Below are 26,780 nucleotides of genomic sequence, written 5' to 3'. Positions count from 1 at the left end.
GTTTTTGAAAGGTTTTAAGTTTTAAACAGAGGACAGTGAACAGATGTAATTGGTGTTATTTAGTAGTGCAGGGTTGAGTTAGCTAGAAAGAATATATACTTGAGTTCTATCTGCATTTAGATGGTAGGTTATCCAATAGTGACTGACTGCATAGAGAGAAAAGGGGAGAGGAATTAGGACTGATCCCTGAGGAACCCGAACAGCACAAAGAAAAAGAAAAAATATAGAACCGGTAAAGGATACACTGAACAAGCAGTCAAAGAGGTAGAAAGGTACAACAAGGAAAAAGCAGTATCCTCAACTAAAATATTGACAAAAGTCTTCATCTGTCAGTACTGTGACCCCATCGATTATTAGATATAGCCTGGAGACGTGCACCCTTTACTCCCTGGCTCGGTGCTCTGTCTGCCTGATTGTATGAGACAGACACCAATATACGTCTATGGAGTAATCCCCTGCAAGTCAGAGTGAGCGTTGAACCAGGAAGTGAAGAATATGGCCTTCACCTAGCCATATCTATATCTCGTGGGTCTCTGGACTGTATGACATGTCAAAAGGCTTTAAATTCAAAAACTTTATATGTTGTACATCTTGCCAAAACATTAACCTTTCTAATATACTTCATAAGAAAATGTATCTTCTTTTTATAGAAATGATGGCTTATAAAATAGACCACTAGGGGTCCCTATACAATCCAAAACATAATCCTGTCCGGCTGCAGGATCATCTTTGTCCCAGCTGAAGCACAGGCTGGGACAAAGTCCAGGAAGTAAGGGTGGGACTAGCATTAAAATATCAAATCCTCCAAATAGATCCAGAGGAACCTGTTTAATCACAATTCTCTTATCTTATGCTGTTAGTAGAAAATTATGATTTTTCATCCCTATAACTAAACATACATCAAGAATTACTAGCACACAGCACAGTACAACAGTTTAGATAATTCATTCCAAGTTATTTCCGGCTTGTTAGTCCTCATCAGTACAAGTCCTATTGAGCAGAAATACAGAAACATGTAAAATTGCATTTCTAAGAATGTAAAAAGCCGAACAGTTAAAAAAAAAAAAAAAAAAGACAATTCTTTATGTTTATAAATACACAGTTGAACACATCGATCCTACAAGGTGACATCCACTCATCGGGATGTTTTATAGACTTGACGAGACCTTCGCGGTCCATGTTAGGAATGTTGCTTTCCCCTTTGTCTCTGAGGTCGTCTCGCCACTTTAGTAACGATATTTGTTTGAACAACCTTTTATTTCCGTACACGTTATGTTGAACGCTATATTAACGGGAACAACACGCTCAATTTTTGCTTCGGCTTCTCAATCTGTTCCTTTATCTCTTGGTTAATCAAATCCTCAGATGAAACATTATTTAAAAGCAGCTCGGCGATGGTGTTAAATTGAGTGCACAGCTGCAAACAGAATGAATCCCTTGTTCGTAGAAATTCAAAATAGACATTGACATTCTTATGTAAAATATTTTATTTCATTGGTTCGTAGTGGAGATTGTTGGAGCTGGAGCAGATAACATTTTTGTTCTGCCTACTTGCACACAAATTTTGTTTCATTTACATGAAAATGGTATGCAAAGAGAAATTAGCATTTCCGAACCACGCTGTAAAGTTGTTGTGTGGATTTCTTTCCTTTCCCCAAAGCTCTAGCAATTTTTTTTTTCCACATTGATTTATTGGGATGATCATAAAATATGCTACAAAGAAAAAAACTAAATTTTCTGCTATGAGCCAATAATTTGGGACTAATGTACACAGAAAAGCCTGTGCAGAAGCCAACATGATCCCTCAGGGTCTGTACCGAACAGTAGACACTACATGTATTGCCATATGATACCGCCATATGGCACCATATTGCCAAGCTTATTCTTCCTTAGAGTAATGCCTCTATATTACTGCGACCAATAGTAAACAAAATCCTTTTATGCATCTGTTTAAAATCAAAGGCATACAGGGTAACAGTAGGGCACCATAGACGTTTATGAGGGCTGTATTTTGGCACATTCAGCTGGTATATTTAATCTTCAATTCTGCTTTTATATTTGGTACTGCAAAATAAAACATATGCAGATAAATACAGCTGACTCACTATACAACTGCCTATATCTTTCCTTGACTTCCTTCAGAAAAATGATATATAACACTGTATACTAGGCCTGTTCAGTGTTCCAGAACCACCTCCAGTCCTTCCTTGCCCAGTTGGCGACGTCTCCCATCATCCTGACGATGGCTGTGCATCACAGGGCCGTTCACCATTGTGTGAGTGTCAGACCAATCAGCTGTGGTGCCAGCGCTCAGGATATTTAAGCTGCTCTACATTCTTTGCCTGTGAGGTTTTTTAGCTGTCACTATGCTACTCTCTAGGTTTAACCCTTTCCTGTCCTGACATTGCTTCTGGTTTTGTATTTGTACAACAGATCCTTAGACATTCCTGGGTGGGCTTGGGAAACACTGCTCTGACAACTTTCCCCTTGTTATGTCATGGAAAACCCACAAATCATTAATTCAAAGTAGGTTAATATTCCAAATATGGAAGATAAGCAGAGCTTAATGGGGTACTCCGGTGGAAAACATTTTTTTTTAATCAACTGGTACCAGAAAGTTAAACAGATTTGTAAATTACTTCTATTTAAAATTCTTCATCCTTCCAGTACTTATCAGCTGCTGTATGCTCCAGAGGAAGTTATTTTCTTTTTAAAGGGGTAGTCCAGTGGTGAAATAAGTTTCAGATTGCGGGGGTCCAACCACTGGGGCCCCCGGCAATCTCCTGTACGGGGCCCCGACTCGCTGGCCAGATAGCGCGTGTTGACCACCGCACAAGCGGCAGCTCAAACACGCACTCAACACAACTCTATGGCAGAGCCGGAGAATGCCGAAGTCAGCGCTCCGGCTCTGCCATAGAGTTTTATTTAGGGGGCATGTCAGCCACCGCTTTGTGCGGTGGTCAACAAGCGACCTTCCCGCGGGCTGTCGGGGCCCCGTACAGGAGATCGCGGGGGGCCCCAGCAGTCGGATCCTTAGGATAGGGGATGCGTTTTTCACCACTGGATATCTCCTTTAACCCCACCAGGACGAAGGGTGTACAGGTACGCACTTGCGTCCTGACAATTAAGGACCAAGGGCATACCTGTATGCCCTGGTCCCTAACGGGGTTTAAACCGTTCTCACGTGCGGAGAATGGTTTAAACCCTGTGGTTCCCCATTGCTATCGGCAGCCAGCTCCATGGTCAATGCCAGGCACCGCTGATCGGGCCGATACCCGAAATTAACCCTTTAAACACCGTGATCAAAGTTGATCGTGTCATCTAAAATGCGTGTTTAACGGTGCCGATAGTTTAGTGGAGCTGATAGGGACTTTTACGGCAACATTGCGGGACCCGATCAGATGAGTGGACGGTGTGAGGGCCCTTACCTGCCTCCTTGCCGTTTGATCATACTTCTGCTGCTCTTAGCCTGCTAAGTCCTGCTGTGAGCACTCTTTTTTTAAAGCATGTTAAAGAGACAACAGAAAAATCATATACATAACAAATACAATGCAATCAACAAGAACTACAAAGAACAGAAAAAAGGGAAAAGGAATGTGGGGGCGGGTGGGACAAATGAGAGAAAGGGAGGGGGAAGGGTCACGCAAAGAGTTTAAGAGACGTACATGGTCGGAAAATATGAGCAGTACAGTAATTTGGGTGTGCAATAAACAGAGGTACTATCATAACCTTTAAGGTTAAGGTTGCCCCCTTACGGGGAAAAACCTTTACTAAGGACCCTTATTACAATCAGTAAATTTTATTATGCTTCTTAAAGCTAAATAAGAACCCTCCAGACAACAAGTTAAAATAATCAGCGGCACTTGTCAGTGGTTATTTATGGACGCTTCTCAGCCTTTTGGCTAAGATCAAGTGTAGTATCTGTTCTTATCAGTGGTCCAGTCTCTGCCATTGATGTAGAATGGATGCTGCATGGAGAAGCAGGTGTACCGGGGCTTTCCGGGGCTGGTGCCAGAGAACCAGCTCAACGGCTGCCCTGATCTGACCTCTTTCCCCCGGGTCTTGCCATGAGACTGGGAGGGTCTAGAGCCAAGGTACTTTTGTGCCTCGGGGAGTGGTGACCCTGAGGTGACGAAACTCACTGGGTGTTATAACTCACTGAATGAATGCACTGCACCACACACTCTTCACCTTTGGCACTCACCCTTAGTATCCCGGCCTTCTGGCTAGGATCAGGGAAATTTTTTATAGATCCGGCCGGATGACCGGGCAGTATATCTGCACTCATCCACCTATTTTTTTATTTTTTTTTGTCACTGTGCCACTTTGCATGTTTTGTTTGTACACAGGATTTGTCAGGATGCTGTAGCCCTTCTGGGTGTTCCTCCTAGCGGTCTAGGGGAGGTGTGTGTGGCCATTCGGTTCCTCACCTCCCTGCAACCCCTGGGCATCTTGGCTTCGGTCAAGATGCCATCAGTATACGGCTCCTCGGCTGATACCTTGGTTAACGCCTATGTTTAAGCCAGGTGCATTTGCGGCCCCTTAGTATCTTCAGCGAAAAGGGGCATCAAACCTGGATTCTCACAGGTGCCTTTTGAACCAGAGATGAAGGGTAGGTTTGTTGGGGGGCCTCTCTCCTGTTGTGGAAGGGCTTAGCGATAGACCGCATCCTTAGTGCACATTTTTTAGTGTGACATGTTTGCACTTTTTCTTGCCTTCGGGTGATAGAGAGCACTTGCCTCGGCTCTTAAAAAAATAAAAAAATAAAAATAATCAAAGGGTTTAATATCCAGTATCAGGTTCCTTCACACTCTCAATGAGCTATTTCAATAAGGTGCATCACTGCTACTAATTACTGGAAACTCTATTTCTTACTGTTACTGCCCACAAAGATGCCCACTGTATTAAAACAATAAACAGATAACCTCCCCGACATTTCGCTGATAAATCAGCTTTGTCAAGAGTTATGAGGCTAATTAGCCTGTGAGTTCTCTAAAGGGGTAATGTTGCTTTAGTAGTGTGGCACAGCATTCGGAAAAAGTGCACCAAGTGTAGAAAAGATAAGGTAACCCCAGTGATGAGAGCCTTAAGTTCCTCTTCAGTGGGAATTATTCCGTCCCGACAGAGCTGTGAGACTGGTATGTGCGGCAATTTAGTCCATATGGGTTGGAAAGTTGGAGAAATCATCCCTACAACCACAGGTATGAGGCTTGAAGGAGAGAGGAAGGACCAAGTATAAAATATTCCCTGGTATAACAGTTTCTTACTTGTGGTCCTACATTGTGTGTCAGGTTTAGAGGGGACCCAGAGATCACACACCAGGTCACCTTCGTAGGCAGAGCAAGCCCATTGAGAATTCAAAGGGGGGAGGGGGTGCACTAGAAGGGATCGCCAGATCAGTCCAATGTCTAAGCTGGATCCCACAGTAAAGCTTAAAGGGGTATTCTGGGGAAAACCAAATGTTTTCATATCGACTGGCTCCAGAAAGTTAAACAGATTTGTAAATTACTTCTATTAAAAAATCTTTAATCCTACCAGTACTTATGAGTTGCTGAAGCATAGTTGTTCTTTTCTGTATCACAACAGTGCTCTCTTCTGATATTTCTGTCTGTCTCGGGAAGTGTCCAAAGCAGGAGAGGTTTGCAATGGGGATTTGCTGCTTCTCTGGAAAGTTCCTGAGACAGACAGAGGTGTCAGCAGAGAGCACTGTTGTAAGACAGAAAAGTACAACTCAACTTCAGCAGCTGATAAGTACTGGTAGGATTAAGAGTTTTTCAATAGAAGTAACTTACAAATCTGTTTAACTTTCTGGAGCCAGTTGATATGAAAAAAAATGCTTTTCACCAGAATACCCCTAGCCTCATATAGTTTAGGTATGGTACTCGTGATGTGTACACCTAAATATTTAAGGGAAACTGGAGCCCAGGCAAATGAGGAGATAGACTTGAGTACAGAGGATTGGAGGGGAACAGTGAGATGGAGTTCCGACTTGGAAATGTTTACTTTAAAATTAGATTGCACCAAACTCTTCAAATGTTTGTGCCAGGCAGGGCAGTCCGCTAATCGGTTCCTTTAAAGGGGTACTCTGCCGGAAAACATCTTATCCCCTATCCAAAGGGACCCCATGGAGCAAACTCCACTTCGTGTCGGATGACTGGCAACTACAGCCGCCCCGCCCCCTCCATTCATTTCTATGGGAGGTAGCGTGTGGGCTGCGTACTAGGCATCACGCCCCTCTCATAGACATGAATGGAGGGGGCTTGGCGTGACATCATAAACACAGAGGCTTCATTCCGCCGTGTACCCCATGCCCCTGCTGCCAGCCCGGATAACGTGGGGGTCTCCAGCGGTGGGATCAGACAACTTATTCCCTATCCTTTGAATAGGGGATAAGATGTTTTCTGGCGGAGTACCCCTTTAACAGGAACAGAAGGTCATCTGCAAATGCCAAGGCCTTCAATTCACCACTAGGCATCAGAAAACCTTTGATAGACTACATTTGACGCACTTTCTGGAGCAACGTCTCCATCACTAGCAAAAACAGGGTAGGGGAGAGTGGACAGCCCTGCCTGTTACTATATGTAATTTGGATGGGAGGTGAGAGGTAATCATTAACCAGCAAAGAGGCATGGGGTTGAGAGTAAAGGGACATTATGGACTTAATAAAGGGCTCAGGAAAGTGAAATTTCCTGAGGGAAGGGGTCATGAATAGCCAGAAAATTCTGTTGAAGGCCTTCACAGTGTCAACCTTGAGAAGGACCAATGGCAGTTGGGCGGAATGGGCATGATGGATCGCTGTGAGCAATCTAAAGGTGTTAGTGCGACCCTTCCCAGCCACAAACCCTGATTGTTCCTCTCCAATGAAATGGGGAAGATGCTTTTTAAATGGGCTATCCACCATAAGGTGATTTTAGTACGTACCTGGCAGACAGTAATGGACATGCTTAGGAAGGATCTGCACTTGTCTTGGGGCTAAATGGCTATGTCGTGAGATTACCATAACACTGTGGCTAGCTTTTTGTGAACTGGTATTTCCTGTTTGACTTTTCTTTTTTTGACTACAAATCCCACAATTCTATTTTCCTCCCTCCCACACATCAACCACCCCACTCATTCAAACATAAATGAGTTGCATCCATTAAAAGACCTGTGGTTTTCAATCAGGGTGCCTACAGCTGTTGCAATAGTTGCAGATTGATCTCTCTCCCACCAAGCGATCCCTCCATCCATTGAAGCAGACAGGCTCCCTGTCATCAGCTAACTAGTGAGTCAGGTCTCGGCTGCATTGCAAGCTGCATACCCCTTTAATATGGATGAAGAGCAATTTGCCCCAGATTTTGAGGTCCAGGTTCAAAGGTGATATAGGGCGATAGCTTCCACAGTCCCTTGGGTCCTTACCTTCCTTTGCTAACAAGATGATGTGCGCTTCCTTCAACTGTGTGGGGAGTGGGGTACCTTGGAACAGAGAGGAGCAGAAATTTGTTAGATAAGGTACTAGGTATCTTGGAATTTTTGTAATAAATTAGGGGGAGGCCATCAGGGCCTAAGTTCTTACCTGGGGGGGGGGAATAGCACCAAGCAAACCTCCTCTTGCCTGATGGGGAACATGAGCTCTCGGGACATAGCCTGGTCTAGCTGAGAAAGGCCAGCAAAAAAATTGTCAATCGCCGAACATTTATCTAACTTGGATCTGGGCATCCAAGGTTATAAAGGCTTGTGTAGAACTTCTTAAAAGCAACCACAATGTCTGTTGTGGAGGTCTGAAAGGTACCCAAGTCATCCTGTATTTCATGATTGCGTTGCTTCACTTTTGCTTTCCTAAGGAGTGACGACATGAGCTTGCCGCCCATATTGCAGTGTGCATAAATGCGATGTCTGAAGTGCAAGTACGCTTTGGAGGATTTATGGTGGAGATAGTAGAGAAGTTTATCTCTCAGGGAACAGAGATCCTTCTGGGTCTTCTGCGTTCTAGAGGATTTATGGATTCTCTCTAGTGTTGCTATTTGGTGCAGTAGAAGCATAATTGGAAACATAAAGCTGTACTCTCTGGAAGACAACTCCACCCACAGAGTCTGAATTTTGTTTTATAACCTTGAGCGGTATAGAACGATGGATAAAAATAGAGATGCTTTTTGATGCCAAGGTTGCATGGCAAGACTGGTACCAATGGGAGAAATGACAAATGGGCAATTTGGGAACCTTATTCAATTTAATTTGAACTAATGTCAAAGGGTACGCTTTGGGTGTTTCACCTAAGGAGGAATTGTGCCCGACCTTTTAGGCACTCACATAACACCTAGAAAACAATGATATGCCCATTCAAGTAAAACATTATGTCCAAACCAACAATAACAATACCTTCAAACATATGGAGAAACAGTTGAGGGGATACACTGAAGGAAAGAAAGAAAAAGGATTCTGGTTGTCATATAGAACTGAAGGAGGTAGAAGAGGAAGTCATCAGCCCTCTATGAGGCTCAATTAGGAGGTAGGTAGCTAAGTGTGGGAAGGGAGGGAGAAGGGGGATGAGAGAGAGCGAGGGAGAGAGAGAGAGAGAGAGAGAGAGAGAGAGAGAAAGAGTGAGAGACCAAAAGATTCTTTTCACAAGTGAATCAATGATAGAGTTATGGTTATCAACCGTTAGTAATCCACCTGAGACTGGTGATTGGCTGGGGGTGGGGGGGGACGTTGGTTCAGAAGAAGTCCAGCAGTTGACGTGGCTAGAGATTTGCAAAATGAAGAGTAGCTGGGTCCTTTAGTCTATTGGGGAACATATGACTCACCAGGTATGGTATCCTCAGCATTGAAGGTTAAAACAAGAACTTCGGAAAGTCCTAACATTTACAAGAGTGTGGTGACCACAGCTGGGTAGTGCGACCCACACAGCAGGGTAATACAAATAGATAAACCCTCGTGGTGCAGAAATCGTTTCAGCGTTCCGGAGGGAGAGCTTTCACAGGGGTCTTCTTAGGCTTCACAGGCCACGGCAACAGGGGGGAGAGGTAAGTGGTCGAAGACTGGAAGCCATGAAAGTACTACCACTAGGGCAATTCCAAGCGAGGACAAGGCTGCCTCTAAGTCAGCTGGTGTCTTGATAACAACCCGTCTGCCACCTTTGAGGACCAACAGACCGAACAGCCAGGCATATGAAAGTCCTTTTTCCCGCAGCTTCTCCAGTAATGGGCGCATCAAGTGCCTTTCCATCAGTGGTGGGAGCTATATCAGGGAGATTTAATCCGCATAGTATATGGGCTGTTGCTTTCTTGCGACCTGGAGAATGACTGCAGTATCTACAAACGATAGGAGGCCACAGATAATGTCCCTCGGTGGACTTTGGTTTCGGCTTAAGGGCCCCATGTATGTGATCAACAGTGATCTGTGCTGATCTTTGGGAATGCGTCATTGGCCCAGGATTTAGGTAAGCCCTTGAGTCGCACATTCTTCCTGCTGTTTCTGTTTTTCTGGTCCTCGATCAGAGTGAAAGCTTTATTTATGTGTGCCTCCAGCTGTTCTGACCTGATGGCTAGCGTGGCAGAGTGAAAAGTAAGCTCTGTGCATGCTGACACGAGTGCCTCTGTTCTGAAGCACATGCATTGGATCTCTAATTTTATTTCAGCCAGATCCGCTCATGCCGGCTTCAGGGACTGGGTAAGAGCTTTTTTCATAAATGACGTGAGGAAGTCCCGGTGGGAGAGTAGTCATCTTGCTTAACAAAGAATTTAGAGACGCCTGCCAGGTTTTTACCGGATTTAGGTGTTCCAGTCTTGTGCCGGCTTGGTAGCAACGCACTTTGCCCTTATCTAGGGTAATGAAGAGGCAATAAAAAGCGTGGTGGGAGAGCTTGGTCTCACACAGCCATTCCAGTCCAAGCTCCGTCCCTATTTTTATTTATTTTTTTAATTTTGAATGCTGGAATACCCCTTTGAGTATAGCCCAATAAGTAAAGCCAGGGAGCAAAAAAGATATCAACTGGGTGAGCATATAAAAAGCACATTGTAAATCCTTGGAAAAACCTTCTAATTTAGCCCCAATTTATTTAAATGGTTACTGTCAGACACAAAAACTTTTGATATGTTGTAAAACATGCAAAACCAATATGTTTTGCAAACTTCCAAAAAGAAAAAGAGCTCGGCACAGCTCTCATCCACCCAATATCTAGACGCTAAGGACCCACAGTTAGTATACCTTCCACGGGGGGCTCAATCCGAAATTCAATGAATAATGCAGGAAAAGGAATGATGATGGCACTCACCCTGAGTAGGGTGTCAGCTGTACTTTATTCAAAAAAACGGCAGATTACAGCATGGGGAGGAGGGACACCAGGAGCGTGTTATAGCTATTTCGTGCACCAGGTGCACTTCTTCAGACCACTCCTCCACTGTCATCAGTGCCGGTGAGAAATTCCTGGCAGTGACGTCAGTGGGCGTATGCCTTAAATGACACCACAAGTGAAACAAGTGTACAAAAGACAATTTAAAAACATACAATTAGACCAACATTGTGCAAAATAAAAAAAAGGGAGAAGCGTAAGTTACAAAAATATGCTTAAATCCACCTTATCATTGATGCCAGACGGACCCTGCGCACGCATGCGCAGGATCCACCTGGCCTCTCTCTGCAGCAAAAGTTTCCTTCTGTCGCCCCTGGCAACCGGGAGGACTCTTTCTAGTCCGAAGAACTTCAAAACTGAGGTATCTCCTCCATGTTCCTTATTAACGTGTTCGATGATTCTTGGACAGCCCTTTAGCGTTTTTATAGACCGAGACCGCACATGTTCGCGGAACCTAGTGTGCATGGGGCGGATAGTGCTGCCTATGTAGAAGCGGCCGCATGCACACTCGATCCCGTAAACTACGTGATCGGTCCGGCAGGTAATCAGACTCTTAACGTAGATTTCGACACCACCTAAAAGGAAATGTTTTCCTTTTTTTAAGATTGGGACACCATTTGCAGCTGCCACAGGGGTGATTCCCCGCGGGAGCTGCACTGCTGAGCCAATCCAGATCTCCATTCTTCTTAGAGACATAGCGATTATTGGTCAGGAGATTACCGATATTCTTGACTTTTCGGAAGGCTATAACTGGCCTGTTAGTAGTAAGTAGTGTTGAGCGGCATAGGCCATATTCGAATTCGCGAATATTCGCGAATATTTGGATGAATATTCGTCATATATTCGTGAATATTCGCATATTCGTAATACCTTCGTTTTATTTTCGCAAAAGCGAAAATTCGCGAATGTGAAAATTAACATATGCGAAAATTTGCATATGCGAAAATTAGCATATGCAAACTTTCGCATATGCGAAAATGCTCGCACCAGTCTGACACAGTAGTATTAGAGCCTTCTTTACATCACACAAGCTGGAAGCAGAGAGGGATGATCACTGTGATGTGTACTGTGAAAAAAAAATTATAATACGAATATTCGTAATTACGAATATATAGTGCTATATTCGCGAATATTCGCGAATAAAATTTGCATTGCGAATATTCGCGAGCAACACTAGTAGTAACTTCATTTAAAAGGGGATCTTTTACAAGAAGAGACCGATTATTATTTATGGCCTTTTTGACGGTATTAGAAAGGGGACTGAAATCGAATACAAACGAAAATCTGTCACTTGTCTCATCTTTTTCTTTGGACTCCACTTCTATGAACTGATTAACATTTTTATGAGTTTTATGTTTTATCCTCCTTTTTCTCATCAATGTACTACGATCTTGTGTAGCTGCTTTTTCAAAGGCAGCATTAATAATATCTTGAGGATAGCCCCTTTGGGCTAACCTAAGTGCAAGATCTTTGGCCTGCACAAGAAAGCTATCATCTGAGCCATTAATGCGCCGTAAACGCAAGAATTGACCATAGGGTAAAGCGGTTTTTACATGGCTCGGATGATCGCTCTCAAAGTGCATTACCAGCGGTGGGGTTTCTGTAGCACCTTGTGTGGAGTGTATCATTAACTGGTTCCACTACCATATCAAGGAACTCTATACTCTCCATACTGGTTTTGTAAGTAAAAGTAAGATTCATGTTGTTATTATTTATGTGTTGAATAAAATCTGTCAAGCCCTCGCTCCTACCCCACCAGACGATAAAAATATCGTCCACAAAACGGTGGTAACTTTCAATTGATTTACGGTAAGGATTTGTTGTGGAAAAAATATTTTTTTCTCATAAAACGCAACAAACAGATTAGCGAGGGTACAGGCCACGGGGGTGCCCATGGCCACCCCGCTAATCTGCTCATACCAAATCTGATCAAATTGAAATTAGTTTCTGGTGAGGATTAGAGCGAGAGCATCACAGATGAAATCAACACATAATGGAGTCTTGTTAGATTTGGCCAATATCTCACGGATACATTCAATGCTCAAGTGCTGGGGGATATTGGTATATAGGCTTTTAATGTCTATTGCTGTCATAAAATACCCTTCTTGCCACTTGCAATCCTGAATTTTAAGTAGAAAATCATTGGTGTCTTTCACCAGGGCATAAACATCATCCAGTAGTGGATGGAGCAACCAATCCACGTACCTGGATAATGGCTGAAAAATGGACCCCATCCCGGAAACGATCGGGCGTCCGGAAGGGGAGTCCAAGGTCTTGTGAACCTTGGTTAAAAAATACCAACAAGGATAACTCGGATATTTAGGGAATAGTTTGTTGGCAGTTTTGTTATTCAAGATGCCCTTTTCTACGTAGGACCTTAGGAGGGTTTGGAGTTTAGAACTGTATTTTTGAGTGGGATTTTCTTTTAGGACCTCATAGTTTTGGAGATTTTTTAGCTGACGGGATGCCTCAGACACATAGTAGCTTTCGTACATCATCACTGTGTTGCCCCCTTTATCACTTTTTTTTTTAAACTACCCCCTTTAACGCTCTCAAATCCTTGAGTGCGGCTAATTCTTCTGGGGACAGATTCGGGGGATCCACCGGGTATCGCAGAGCCCGGACCTCCTCCAGCACTTTGTGCTGGAAGAGGTCCAGGCTGCTGCCCGGCACCACCGGGGGGCAGAAAGAGGATCTGACTCCCCCGGAGAACACGGAAACCGGCGGGTCCCCTGAACCTGGGGGATTAATATCACCTCCCAATAGTTCTATAAGGGAACCCAGACATTCTAATTCGGTCTCGGGGGCATCACCTAAAGGACTAAATCCCAAAAGGCCTACAAATACGGGACTTTCACCCTCTTCATTGCTTCATGTAACCTGTTTATTATGAAACAACCACTTCAAGTTTAGATTACGAATGGACCTTAAAAAAGGCCTATCTCAAAACCCACTTCATCGAATTGCTGTGGAAAACAAAAATGTTACCCTCTAGACAACACTTTGAGCATGTTTTCTGATAGAGTGATGTCCTTGAGATTAATGACCATAGTGTCTCTGGACAGGACTGGATTCTCTATGTTTGCCAGGAGACTTTCTTTCGATTCCATCCTCCTTTGCCCTTTGTTCTTCCAGGAGTGACTTCTTCGGATTTTTCTCGTAAAGGGATTTTGCCAGTCTCCGCTTTATCTGGTTTACTCGTGGACGGTTTTGTTGCAGTGACAGACGATGGTTCTGTAGTGGCAATATTATGCTCTTCTGACCCACTGGAGTCAGACTCCGTGGTCCAGAAGTCTGTTGTTGTCGATTTAGCAGATTTCTCTTTCTTATTATTAATATTCCTTTTCAGGTTTCATTTTCGTCTTTGGCCACTGGGTTTATTAAAGAGAAAGGGTGTTCCCCTCTCAAAGTCCATCTTGTCTCTTAAATACTTGTCATTTTTTTGTTCTTTAAGGACATTTTGTAACTTAAGAAGTTTAGAGTCCAATTTCTGTAAGAATTCTTTACCAGTAGGTTTTGAAATTACTTTCATTAGGAAATTTTCAGTATTTCAGACTCCCACTGTAAAAATCCTCCCACTGTCAGCTTGTGTCCCGATACTGTCAGTGAGGACAAGCTGGGAGTTGGAGTTTTGCTAAAGCTAGGGGAGATTTGAGCAGACAGCATGCTGAGGGAGGGGGCGGAGACCTGCACAGTGAGGCCACACCCCTACCTTTCAGAATTCAGACTAGTGAGCTAAATTAAAAGTGTAGACACATATAAAACAATATTTTTGTCCACGAGCCTCCATCAAACTAGATCTAGTCCTCTTGGCCTACTTCGTACCTCCTCAGGCCATAGCCTAGTTGAGTCATATCATCACACATTAAAGTTGTATTTCGGAGGAAATAAAACTTATGTCCTATCTACAGGGGATCTCGGGGGGTCCAACTACTGGGGCTTCTTGCAATCTCCTGTATGGGTGCTGGCTACTCACCCGTCCTCAGCATGCTCAGGCCCCCACCTTCAGAGATGGGCTTCAGGACCCAGGCTAAGCTGGTGATTTTCTGAGCGGGCCTCACTGAAGCCCGTCTCTGATGGTGGGGACGGAAGCGCACCAAGGATAGTTGAGTAGCCGGCAACCATACAACAGATCAAGGGGGGGGGGGGGTATGTGGATAGGGGATAAGTTTTTTTTCCACATGATATTTTGTATTTTATAACTTTATTGAACATTAGCCAGAACACCACGCTTTGCTTTATCCTCTTGAACGTTATACAGCTATATATAGTGTTCGAAAGGATAGTGTTAAAGAATACCTTGAACTTTAAGATCCTAACTTTATCAACTTTCTCTTGTTAATGTACTTTTTTTTAGTATCAGAATAGTACATGCATAAGAATCAGAAGAGACATCTGAAATCATTTTGCCTTGAATGTAGAATTAATCCGACATTATAAATCATACTCGAAGCTCGGTTATGGCAGTCTGGTTGCTCAGGTGAGGAAGGCAAGCAATAAAAGCATTTCTACATGAAAAGTTGCAGTTTGCCGGCACTGTATTTCCAGAAGCGATATCACAAAATCCTTTAGGAAAGAACACTCCAAGCAGAACAGTTCCCTTCCCTTAATTCAGAATCGTGCCCGGTTATTACCGAGGCTCCTGGGTAATTGTGCAATGCTGTGATTTGTGGGAGTGTGACGTTACTCATAGCCATGTATATAAATAAATGATATGCTACAAAGACAAGTTATTGAAAATGTATCCTGGAAAATGTGTGAGGCTCACTTAAAGGAGACATATCATGCGCAAAAACGTTTCTCCTCCATATATCTCCTTGGAAGAGCCATTCGGCTATCTTAAAAACAAAAGGAGAAAAAAGCAGATATGCTAACATGCAGTGCACACCTATGGGTGTGCACTGCATTTTAGTATATCCACTTTTTTCTCCTTTTGTTTTGTATATGGCTATTGCTATATACTGCTTTGCACCCTCATATGTACTCTGATATAGAGGTTGAGCCCCAGTGTTTTTGTGTTCGGTTAGACTCGGCTTCCCATAGAGATAAATGTTGGGGGGGGTGTCGGCTGCCACTTCGTGCAGGGGTCCACACGCTCCGTTCCCAGGGAGCGTAAGGGCCCTGTACAGAAGATCGCGGGGGTCCCAGTGGTTGTACCTCCCCCCCGTGGTCGGCCGCAGCGCTGCCCAGCTCATCAATATTCCTCCCTTCCCTCCGCCTCTCCCTCTTCTCCCTGCTCTGTAATGAAGAGGGAGAAGCGGAGGGAGGGGAGGAATATTGATGAGCTGGGCGGCGCTGTGGCCGACGGCGGTGACATTAGAGTGCCAGTTAATGCCTACTGTGCGAGTTAACTCTTAATTAGCATATAGGGAAAAATGAAGATATCGGCCAGGTGGATCCGGGCACAATAAGCATCCAACTGATCAGCATCCCCCGCACTATCAGCCAGTTCCACTGGTTAGTGCGGGGGGAGCAAGCTGAAAGTTTTCCTTTAATATTGTGGAAGTGCTGTGTAAAGATATTTTGCTTTTACAAAGCAACAGTGTTTGGGGCACCTAGGGCACTTCATATATCAGCCTGGAAGGGTACTTTACAGGATGTGCTCTGCGGAAAATATCAGCAATTACACCTGTTGTGCAGCCCCCCTTTTCACTTTGCCATGCCACAGACAGCCCATGGGCATTCTCCCACTTGATAACATCTGAGCTCTCTCTTTACTGCATGCCAATGTAGCTATGGGTATCTTGAATAATAATAATAATGATAATAATAATACACACATGTGTTATGTTGGTGTGATGATGATAATGAATATTATAGTTTTTATATTATAGTTATTATTTTATTGTTGTTGTTGTTGTTGTTATTGTTATTATTATTATTATTATTAATACACACTTTCACCCTTCTGTTATGTTGGGGACTGCTAATGCACCAGAGACGATGATGATAATGATAACTATGAATATTATTATTATTATTAGTATTATTATAGCACTTTTGGTTTCAGTAATTGAGATGCAATGTTAAAATTAGGGTTGTGCAACACATTAGATTAATTTATTTTAGTTTCAGAAGTGCAGTACAATATCTTAAAACACCTAGGATCAGGATGAGGCTGGATACATCTGATTGTAAAATAAAGTACTAGCCAGACAACAACCAACAACAGGTTCCACAGGATCCTTGGTGTGACGCTGCAGTAACACCACTGAGGTCTAAGGTGGAGAGGAGTTAATGCCTGCCTCATTAGTAGCTTAGATTGAAGTTAAAGGTAAATATCCACATTCCTGGTTGCCTATTGCAGAGAAGGGGTTAATGTTTGCATTTGTAGGTAGAGTTTAGGGCAGTAAAGGGATTGATGTTCATACCTGGGGTCAAGTCACCCCTCCTTACAATGGCAATGACATTAAACAATCATAACAGAGATTGTCATTCTGATTATACAGTAGTTTGATTGACAGGTCACATACAGTATCTCTCACTATAATCCGGCAGTGCATTACATGCCTAAAAAACAGCAGCCACCTAAGAAACCGGTACCCTAAACACAGTGCTAGAATTCGTGTTGGTTTTCTTTTCATAAGAACACATTGTTGATTGCTTTCTATCCACCAGGTATCTACATTTTATGACATTTTTATGTAACTACATTAAAATTTATAAAAATACTTGCGCCTGGTCACAAACTGTTGGCAGCAGAAGTGATGAAGAATGGAATGATTCATTGCAGTGGGCCCGTGGACCATCTGGTCTTGGCAGATTAGCATTAGAAATCTTAATGACTTTGGCTACTTCTCGGCTGTATTAGGATCATTAGGTTTATTTACGTGACTCTGAGTTATAAACTCCATCTAAACCCTAAGGCTTTTTGTGTTAATGGAGGTTTTATACAGGTCATGATGTCAGGGAGTCGCACTGGGTTGTTCCACGTCAGCCTGATAGACCAGCTGATCTATTTTCTGCATTCCACACTGAAGAGCCGGCCATATTATGTCTACATTTTAGTAGAAAAGGGCTACAAACGAAAGGGATTTGCAAAACATAGTTTTCATCCAGCTGAATGTTGCATACAGAGACAATGGATATGGAGGTAATGCAGATAATGCATAAAATTGGGAGCAGACAGCATTTAAAAAGTTAACAGTTAGTTATTTATTTATTTTTTTACGTATTGACTTATTATCTAATTGTGCGCTATTTTAAATTTGTCTGCACTGGTCATTTTTCTTTTCCAACACTAACCTTATGGGAATAAAAGGGTCAGAAATAAAAGAAAACCAATATGGATGAATAAAAACATTAAGGGGGCAATAAATGACAAAAATAAAGCATTTAAACTACTAAAACAGGACGGCAGTGAAGAAGCATTAAAAAGCTATAGAGAAAAATGTAAAATATGTAAAAAATAAAAATAAGATAACAGCCGCAAAAATAGAGACAGAAAGACTCATTGCCAAAGAGAGTAAAACTAACCCCAAAATGTTCTTTAACTTTATAAATAGCAAAAAGGTCAAAAATGAATATGTTGGCCCTTAAAAAAATGATGAGGAAGAAATTGTAGACGGGAATCAGGAAAAAGCAAATATTTTAAACAAATTCTTAGCCACTGTATTCACAGAGGAAAATCAAATGCAGGTGAAATACAGCGAGATAAGATAAACTCCCCAGTACAGGTCACCTGTCTAACCCAGGAAGAAGTACAGTGCCGCCTACAAAAAATCTAAATAGACAAATCGCCAGGTCCAGTAGGCATTCACCCCTGTGTTCTAAAGGAATTAAGTAATGTAATAGACAGACCCCTATTTTAAATATTCAGGGACTCTATAGTAACAGGGAAGGTTCCCCAGGACTGGTGCATGGCAAATGTGGTGCCAATATTCAAAAAGGGGCAAAAAGGTGACCCCGGGAATTATAGACCTGTTAGTTTAAAGGGGTATTCCAGGAAAAAATTTTATTTGACTATGCTACAGGGGCTGTAAAGTTAGTGTAGTTCATAATATAGTGTCTGTATCTGTGTGTGACGGTTTTCTCACAATTCTTCTGTGATTTTCACCCCACTATTTATTTTTAACAGCATACAAGATGACTGTTGTCTCGGATTTTTCCCAGGTTGCAATCCGGCCGAGATCTGACTCACTAGTCAGCTGATGACTGGAAACAGGAAATACCAGTTCACAAAAAGCTAGCCACAGTGTTATGGTAATCTCATGACATAGTCATTTAGCCCAAAGACAAGTGCAGATCCTTCCTAAGCATGTCCATTACTGCCTGCCAGGTACGTACTAAAATCACCTTATGGTGGAGAACCCCTTTAACCTCCGTTGTATGTAACTTGTTTGAGGGTTTTCTAAGAGATGCTATTTTGGAGTATCTTGATAAAAATAAATGTATGACTCCATATCAGCATGGCTTTATGAGGGATCGGTCCTGTCAAACAATGAATGGAGGGGGCGTGGCGTGACGTCACGTCCCCAGTCCCGGAAATCTGGAGGTTTCCGAAACTAGAGACACAGTCCCCGCATAGAATGTGGGCGCCGCAGGGAGATCGCGGGGGGTCCCAGCAGCAGCCCCCCTCCTGCGATCAGACATCCAAAGGATAGGGGATAAAATGTTTTTGCTTGGAATACCCCTTTAACGATATATTTATAGAGTAAAATAATATTTATATGTAAAGAAGCAACCAAAATAGAGTGATCGGAAAATAAAATATATTTTGGCTTGATACCGAATTGACTTGCCCATTGAATACCTGCTACATTAGGCAAGAAGATTAATATGGAACGTATATCCATCATTTATCAATATTCAGATCGTCATCAAAACTCATAAGAAGGGTATTATACAAATGTTTGTTTGTTTTTCTCCCACATTCTTGATAAATATATGGAGAGAACAAAATATTAACATTATGTCACAAATTTCAGTTTATGTTCATCTGACATCTAGCAACACTAATGTTTATGTTTTCCAGATGAAGGGAAATAAAGGTTCATTTACTTGAAGAATTTAGTCTAAGAATCTGCAGGTATAGAATATCATAATAATGCACAGATTGCAGCTAATTCACACGGCCTAAAGAAAAACCAATTCATGGCATTATCATCATTTTAAAACTGCAAATGACTTTATCACGACGAATGATTGGGAAATAGAAGCGAAAAGATAGTGTATAATACTCGCTTCAGCAATAAATATCCCCCTAGTGCATAATGTTCCTTTCTTAGCGATGCTGCTGTGACACCAAATGGCTGGCACTAATGCTGAAGGATCTAATCTCTCTGACATTCATTGGAGCTATATATTTTTTTTTTCTATTTTGAGAATGACATTAAAAAGTAATGAGAATTCTTCCTGAACACATAGTTAATTAATAATGAGAACCTACCATATACCCTTCACCAAAAAATAAAGCTACTTTGAATTCCACCTCAAACTTCTAAAAAAAGTTTTCGTTTTGATACATATCACAAATAAGGATAAATTCATCAATTGAATTGAGCTGTTTTTGACTTTTTTTTTAATACATTACATTGGGGGCTATTGGTAATACCCATTAGTGAATTGGACAGTTAACCTTTTGTGGTGTTGTAATATGTGCATACTTTGGCCCCATATAAGGCTAGGTTTCCACACAGGTTTTTTCAGACATTTTTTTTTAGGAAAATGGCCACTGCATTTTTTGAGCCAAAGCTAGAAGTGTATTGAAAAGAAATAGGAAATATAAGGGGAGGAATTATACTTCTCCTTTCTCGTGTATCCACTTCTGACTTTGGCTCAAAAACTGCAGTGGCAGTTTTCCAAAAAATGCCAAAAAATGTAATGAAATCTTTGTGGAAACCTAGCCGTAGAGAGGAGAAACTGCAGTCAATGGAACTGAGGGTTTTGTTTCTTTTTTTTTTTTTCTATCAGAGTTCCTTCTATGTTTGAAGGACCATACAAGGTAACATGCATGGTTGAAGCGGTGAGGCGGGGGATAGGAAATATGTTAGCACATTTGAGTCCAGCATGTCTTTAGTGTACGGTCAAAGACCACCTTGAATTTTAGAGATGAAGATTTGGACAGGTTTGGACTGAAAGTTGTTAGGAGGTGACACCTAAGGTTTATGTAAAGGTAGAATATTCAAACAGATGACAATTTATTGTTTTGCTCTCCATCTACACTTCATCTGTAATGTCCGTTTATCTGTATTTTGTATTTTCTGCTTTGGGTCCTGTTCAGACAATAGGTTTGTCTCTGAACATTTTCTGTGTTAATTCTCCCTGGGATGGTAAGAGTTAACCTTCCTGACTTCAGCACTGGGAGGATATATAAAGCCTCTTCATGTGCTGTTCTTTGCTGGTTATTAGACCTGTTACTCTGACCATGTTTGCATTTTGTTCACTATGTCTGTCTGAGCAAATTTTTCAGAGTTTTAACCATGGTTATCATGTTATCTGTTTGATATGTAGATGTTAGCTTGCCTTGTTGGAGTACTTTGTCGGGTTTTAGTACTCTTGTATTGTCCATTCTTTGTGTTTCCTAAGTCTGTATTCACACTGCGTTTTGTGAGTCCTGTTTTGACCCTTGTTTAATCCTGGATCTCCTTGGATAGAATCCCTGAGCCTCATGCTATCTGTCTATCTAGGAGTGAGTTAGCCTTGTGTCTGTGACTGTCTGTTTGCTTGCATTGAAGATTTTTTTTTTCCTCCTAGGCCAGTATCCTAATCACTCTGTGGAGAGTGCCCGCTAGTTAGGAGCCTATTTGGCTTTGGTATTGATGTCCCTCTATGATTGGAGTGGGGTGTCTAGTGCGTCTCTTGTTCAGAGTTCAGTTTGAACAGCGCTCTTGATTTCCTGACGTGTTAGTATGATATTTCCTACCTTGTTTGTATTATATATCTGTTTGTTGGTTATTGTATTTTTGTTATGTTCCTGACTTGTTCCCCAACTTTGTACAGTTCAGATTGTTTTGTTGACTTCAAAGCCCATGCACTTTAGCACAACGAAGGGAACGGCTCCAAGTTGTCCATCCGTCATTTAGGGCAGATGGGCAAGTAGGCAGGGAGCATGATCTTAGGGACAGCATTAGGGCTCACTTCTCCTTGCTCCTTATCATGACATCATCTTCCTATAATGGCTGGTTGGTGTGGTGATTTGGGCTTGGGTCATCTACAAACCCTGATAAAAAATTGTGGAGTCACTACCATTAGAGGCTTGAACCCCGCTTTCACAGACATGACACACAAAAAACGCCTAACTAAGTCGTCATGAAACACTGCAAATTCTATTATATTAATACTTTCATGTTTTCCAGATCAAGTAGGGGAAAATTATGGGATCATCTACAAAAAAACATTGTTGCTCCTCCTCTGGCCTTCAATACACCAAAATTCTTTGTGCTATGGACACCAATAAAGGAGTACTCAAGGATAGAAAAATGTATCCTCTATCCTAAGGATAGGGCATAAGTGTCAGATCATGGGGGGGGGGGGGGGTCCGACCGCTAGGACATCCTGCAATCTCCCGCACTGTGCCTTGGCTCTCCAAATTAGAGCATTGCTTAGTGCGGTGATCGACGCTCCCTAGTAAGGAGGAGTGTGGGGGTGCCATTCTGGGACCCCCCGCAATCTGACACTTATCCCCATCCTTAGAATGGAAGATACGTTTTTAAATCATGGGAATCTCCTTTTATGATAAACACTAGTCTACATCAAGCTGGTCCCAATGTTCCGAATAAGTATTTGCCAAATAAGTGCTGCATGAAGGATTATTTTCACAGATGTTTTATATTTCTGATTTGGACTGATAGGTAATTGAGTTGGTATTTCTCTCCTGAAGAAAAGCTTTAAGATGTTTTAGACGTGCCAATATTTGATCTGAAAATTTGATTCCATCATTTGTCCTTTAATTGACCTGGAAAAGCATAATAAATGTATTAATAAAATAGTGTATGTTGATTTGATTGGGGGAGGTTTCACAAAGTCTGAATGTTCAGCTATTACACAAATACTGTACCGGGTTACTATGGCCGCCGCTCCAGATTGTTGGATTCAGCTATACCAAAATTGTCAATGGCAACACATTTAGTATACACTGTGCAAAAAAAAAAAAAAAAAAAGAATATGAAAATATACCTTGGTTGAAATTGAGACAGTGTCCCATGGATGTGCCAAAATGTTATAATTTTTTTGTATCATGTCAACCAATGAATAGTAACATAGTTCATAAGGTTGGAAAAAGACCAGAATCCGATGGATCTGATTAATTCTTTTTTTTTTAACCCCTTAAGGACTCAGGGTTTTTCAGTTTTTGCACTTTAGTTTTTTCCTCCTTACCTTTTAAAAATCATAACCCTCTCAATTTTTCACCTAAAAATCCATATTATGGCTTATTTTTTGTGTCGCCAATTCTACTTTGCAGTGACATTAGTAATTTTACCCAAAAATGCACGGCGAAACGGAAAAAAAAATCTTTGTGCGACAAAATCGAAGAAAAAACGCCATTTGTAATTTTTGGGGGCTTCCGTTTCTACGCAGTGCATATTTCGGTAAAAATTACACCTTATCATTATTCTTTAGGTCCATACAGTTAAAATGATACCCTACTTATATAGGTTTAATTTTGTTGCACTTCTGGAAAAAATCATAACTACATGCAGGAAAATGTATACGTTTAAAAATGTAATCTTCTGACCCCTATAACTTTTTTATTTTTCCACGTACAGGGCGGTGTGAGGACTCATTTTTTGCGCCATGATCTGAAGTTTTTATCGGTTTTGTTTTGTTATTTTTGTTTTGTTATTTGTTATTTTTGTTTTGATCGGACTTTTTGATCACTTTTTATTCATTTTTTAATGGTATAAAAAGTGACCACAAATGCGCTTTTTTGACTTTGGAATTTTTTTGCGCGTACGCCATTGACCGTGCGGTTTAATTAATGATATATTTTTATAGTTCGGACATTTCCTCACGCGGCGATACTACATATGTTTATTTTTATTTTTTTGTTACACAGTTTTATTTTTTTTTATCGGAAAAGGGGGGTGATTCAAACTTTTATTAGGGAAGGGGTTAAATGACCTTTATTAACACTTTTTTTTTTACTTTTTTTTTTTGAAGTGTTATAGGTCCCATAGGGACCTATAACACTGCACACACTGATCTTTTACACAGATCACAGGCGTGTATTAACACGCCTGTGATCAGTGTTATCGGCGCTTGACTGCTCCTGCCTGAATCTCAGGCATGGAGCAGTCATTCGCCGATCGGACACCGAGGAGGCAGGTAAGGGCCCTCCCAGTGTCCTGTAAGCTGTTCGGGACGCCGGGATTTCACTGCGGTGGTCCCGAACAGCCCGACTGAGCAGCCGGGTCACTTTCACTTTAGAAGCAGCGGTCAGCTTTGACCGCCGCTTCTAAAGGGTTAATACCGCACATCGCCGCGATCGGCGATGTGTGGTATTAGCCGCGGGTCCCGGCCGTTGATTTACATCCTGCGCCGGCTCCTGCGATATGAAGCGGGATCGCGCCGCAATCCCGATATGATGCGGGATCGCGGCGCGATCCCGCTTCATATCGCGGGAGTCGACGCAGGATGTGAATATACATCCTGCGTAGTTAAGGGGTTAAAGAAGTTTATCTAAACTGAGTGATCATTTCTAAAGAATTTGTATGATTCTGTTATATTTATTTCTGTATTGTTCTTTTGGCCGTGTTTGTTATCTATTGGCCAATTCTGTTTTGTGAATAAAATTTCTTGAAAAATTCAATAAAAAATTATTTGAACCTAATGAGTCCCTACTGAGTTGATCCAGAAGGAGGCAAAAAACTCTCATCTTAGAGGTAAAAATTCCTTCTCGACTCCAATATGACATCAGAATAAATCCCTGGATCAACCTTCTGTCCCTATAAATCTAGTATCCATAACCTATAATGTTATTATTCTCCAAAAATGCATGCAGGCCCCTTTTGAACTCTTTTACCAAGTTCACCATGACCACCTCCTCAGGGAGAGAGTTCCACAGTGCCACTGCTCTTACAGTAAATAACCCCGATCTGTGCTGATGTTTGGTCTTTGAATCATCTCCAGTTCCAATATATCTTTCTTGTACACTGGTGCCCAGTACTGTACACAGTATTCTATGTGTGGTCTGACTAGTGATTTGTACAGCAGTAGAATTATTTCCTTGTCGTGGGCATCTATGCCTCTATTGATGATCCCTTGATTGTATTTGCCTTGGCAGCAGCTGCCCGACACTGGTCACTACAGCTAAATTTACTGTTAACTAAGACCAAGTCTTTTTCCAAGTCAGTCATCCCAAGTGTTCTCACATTTAATACATAATCCCAGCCTTGATTTTTCCTAACCATGTGCATTTTCTTACATTTATCAGTGTTGAACCTCATCTGCCACTTCCCAGCCCAAACCTCCAACCTATCCAGATCCATTTCTAACAGTGCACAGTCCTCTATTGTGTTATCTACTATCCACAGTGCATTTTCCTCTAATGTGTTGACCACTTTACAGTTTAGTATCATCTGCAAAGATTGCTACTTTACCCTCTAGAAGGTCATTAATAAATATATTAAATAGAATAGGACCCAAGACTGACCCCTGTGGTACCCCTCTAGTAACAGTCACCCAATCAGAATAAGTACCATTAATAACCACCCTCTGTTTCCTATCACTTAGCCAGTTACTTACCCACTTACACACATTCTCCCCCCAGCCCCATCCTTCTCATTTTATGTATCAATCTTTTATGCTGCATTATATCATATGCTTTGGAAAAATCCAGATATTCAACATCCAGTGATTCCCCCTGGTCCAGTCTGGAGCTCACCTCCTCATAAAAGCTGATCAGGTTAGTTTGACAGGACCGATCCCTCATAAAGCCATGCTGATATGGAGTCATACATTTATTTTTATAAATATAATCCAAAATAGCATCTCTTAGAAAACCTGCAAAGAATTTACATACAACGGAGGTTAAACTAACAGGTTTATAATTTCCGGGGTCACCTTTTGACCCCTTTTTAAATATTAAAATGGATACTCAACACCTTGGCGCTATGGAAAAAGTTATGTGCCCCACAGGAGCTTATATTGCCGATCTAATGGATCCCTGTATAACCATTAGAATAATAGATACAAAACAAAGTTATTTGACCAGCAGTAGCGCTAGTAGAGGTCTTATAAATTGTTCTGCTGTCTATATGTGCATGAGTGCGCACAGTAGTATGTGCACACCCGTGCCTCTATGTTACAGAGCGAGATGTACTTGTCACACTTTAACCAAGTTTTGAATATATATAGGAAGATATTTTACCTTTATCGATGTGTATTTCTGACCGATCCTATTCCTCCAGTATCCGCGATGTTTCTGTCAATGATACTGGACTGTGTAGTAATCCGTGCAGTTTGCAGGGAGGTCTTCCCCGGCCGGTGGCGTCTCTACCTGCGTACTGCAGAGTGAAGATGATAGTAAGTCCCGTAGCTTTGAGTGATGTACCTACAAAGAGATAGTTGGGCCAAAAAAAAAATTCAACTGCGTTTCGGAGAATGACGTTCTCCTTCCTCAAGGATGGATTGGCCTCTCAGGACTGGGCTATACGTATCATTCACCCTGATTATCTGGTTATCTACATGTATTAGGGAGATGTTGTAGTTTGTACACAGTTCATATTCAGCTGTCTGACTCTGCATTCTGGACATAATTAGCACAATGCATATATGTTGTGCACAAAAACGCACACAAAAACACATCTGACAAAAAACACACCTTGTGAATTCAGTCGTAAGGATTTTTTTGTCATTTTTCCATTTTCTTTTTTCTTTTTAAGGTTTATTGTTCCAAAAAGGTGAACATCTCAAAATCCATGTTGAGGCCATACGGTACCAGTGTGTTAAGGTTGAAAATCCACCTGCATTCTGCTTTGGATAATTGGGAAATATAGATTCCTCCTCTCCAAAGGGGATGTATATATTCAATTCCATAAAAATGGGACCCTTGGAAGGAGGCATTATGTTTGTCCGCATAATGTTTGGAAAGAGGATGTCCTTGGTGTTTTCTCCCTATGTTGTATAGGTGCTCACCGATACGTTTCCATAAGGGTCTCTTTGTGCGTCCAATATATGTTTTGCCGCACGGGCAATTTATCCCATATATGACTCCTTTGGTTGTACAATTAATATGGGTTTTTATTTTATTTTCAAAATTTCCCTCTTCGCTATTGATGACTAATTTTGGGGTGGTGATTCCGGTGGATTTGCATCCTTTGCACATCCGACAGGGATAGAAAGCCGTTTTTTGAAAGAAGATGGTGTTTTTGGTATTCTTAGTGACCCTAAGTCCCTATGTTCTGACTTTTGCGGAACACAAAAGACGGGTTCTTTGGAAGTAATTCCCCAATTGTTCTATCTCCCTGTAGGATGCCCCAATGTTTTTTTATAATTTTTTTGAAAAAAG

General features: G+C 41.8%; 1 pseudogene; it reads left to right on the top strand.

Annotated features, from left to right (window-relative positions):
• Positions 1-3,882: 3,882 nt before the first annotated feature.
• LOC130363316 (U2 spliceosomal RNA) lies at positions 3,883-4,051 on the top strand (annotated as a pseudogene).
• The last annotated feature ends 22,729 nt before the right edge of the window (positions 4,052-26,780 follow it).

This window comes from Hyla sarda, chromosome 3 (assembly GCF_029499605.1).
Source record: "Hyla sarda isolate aHylSar1 chromosome 3, aHylSar1.hap1, whole genome shotgun sequence".
Classification (NCBI taxonomy): Eukaryota; Metazoa; Chordata; class Amphibia; order Anura; family Hylidae; genus Hyla; species Hyla sarda.
The sequence above is the reverse complement of the archived record's forward strand: the minus strand, read 5'-3'. Positions and strand labels throughout refer to the sequence as shown.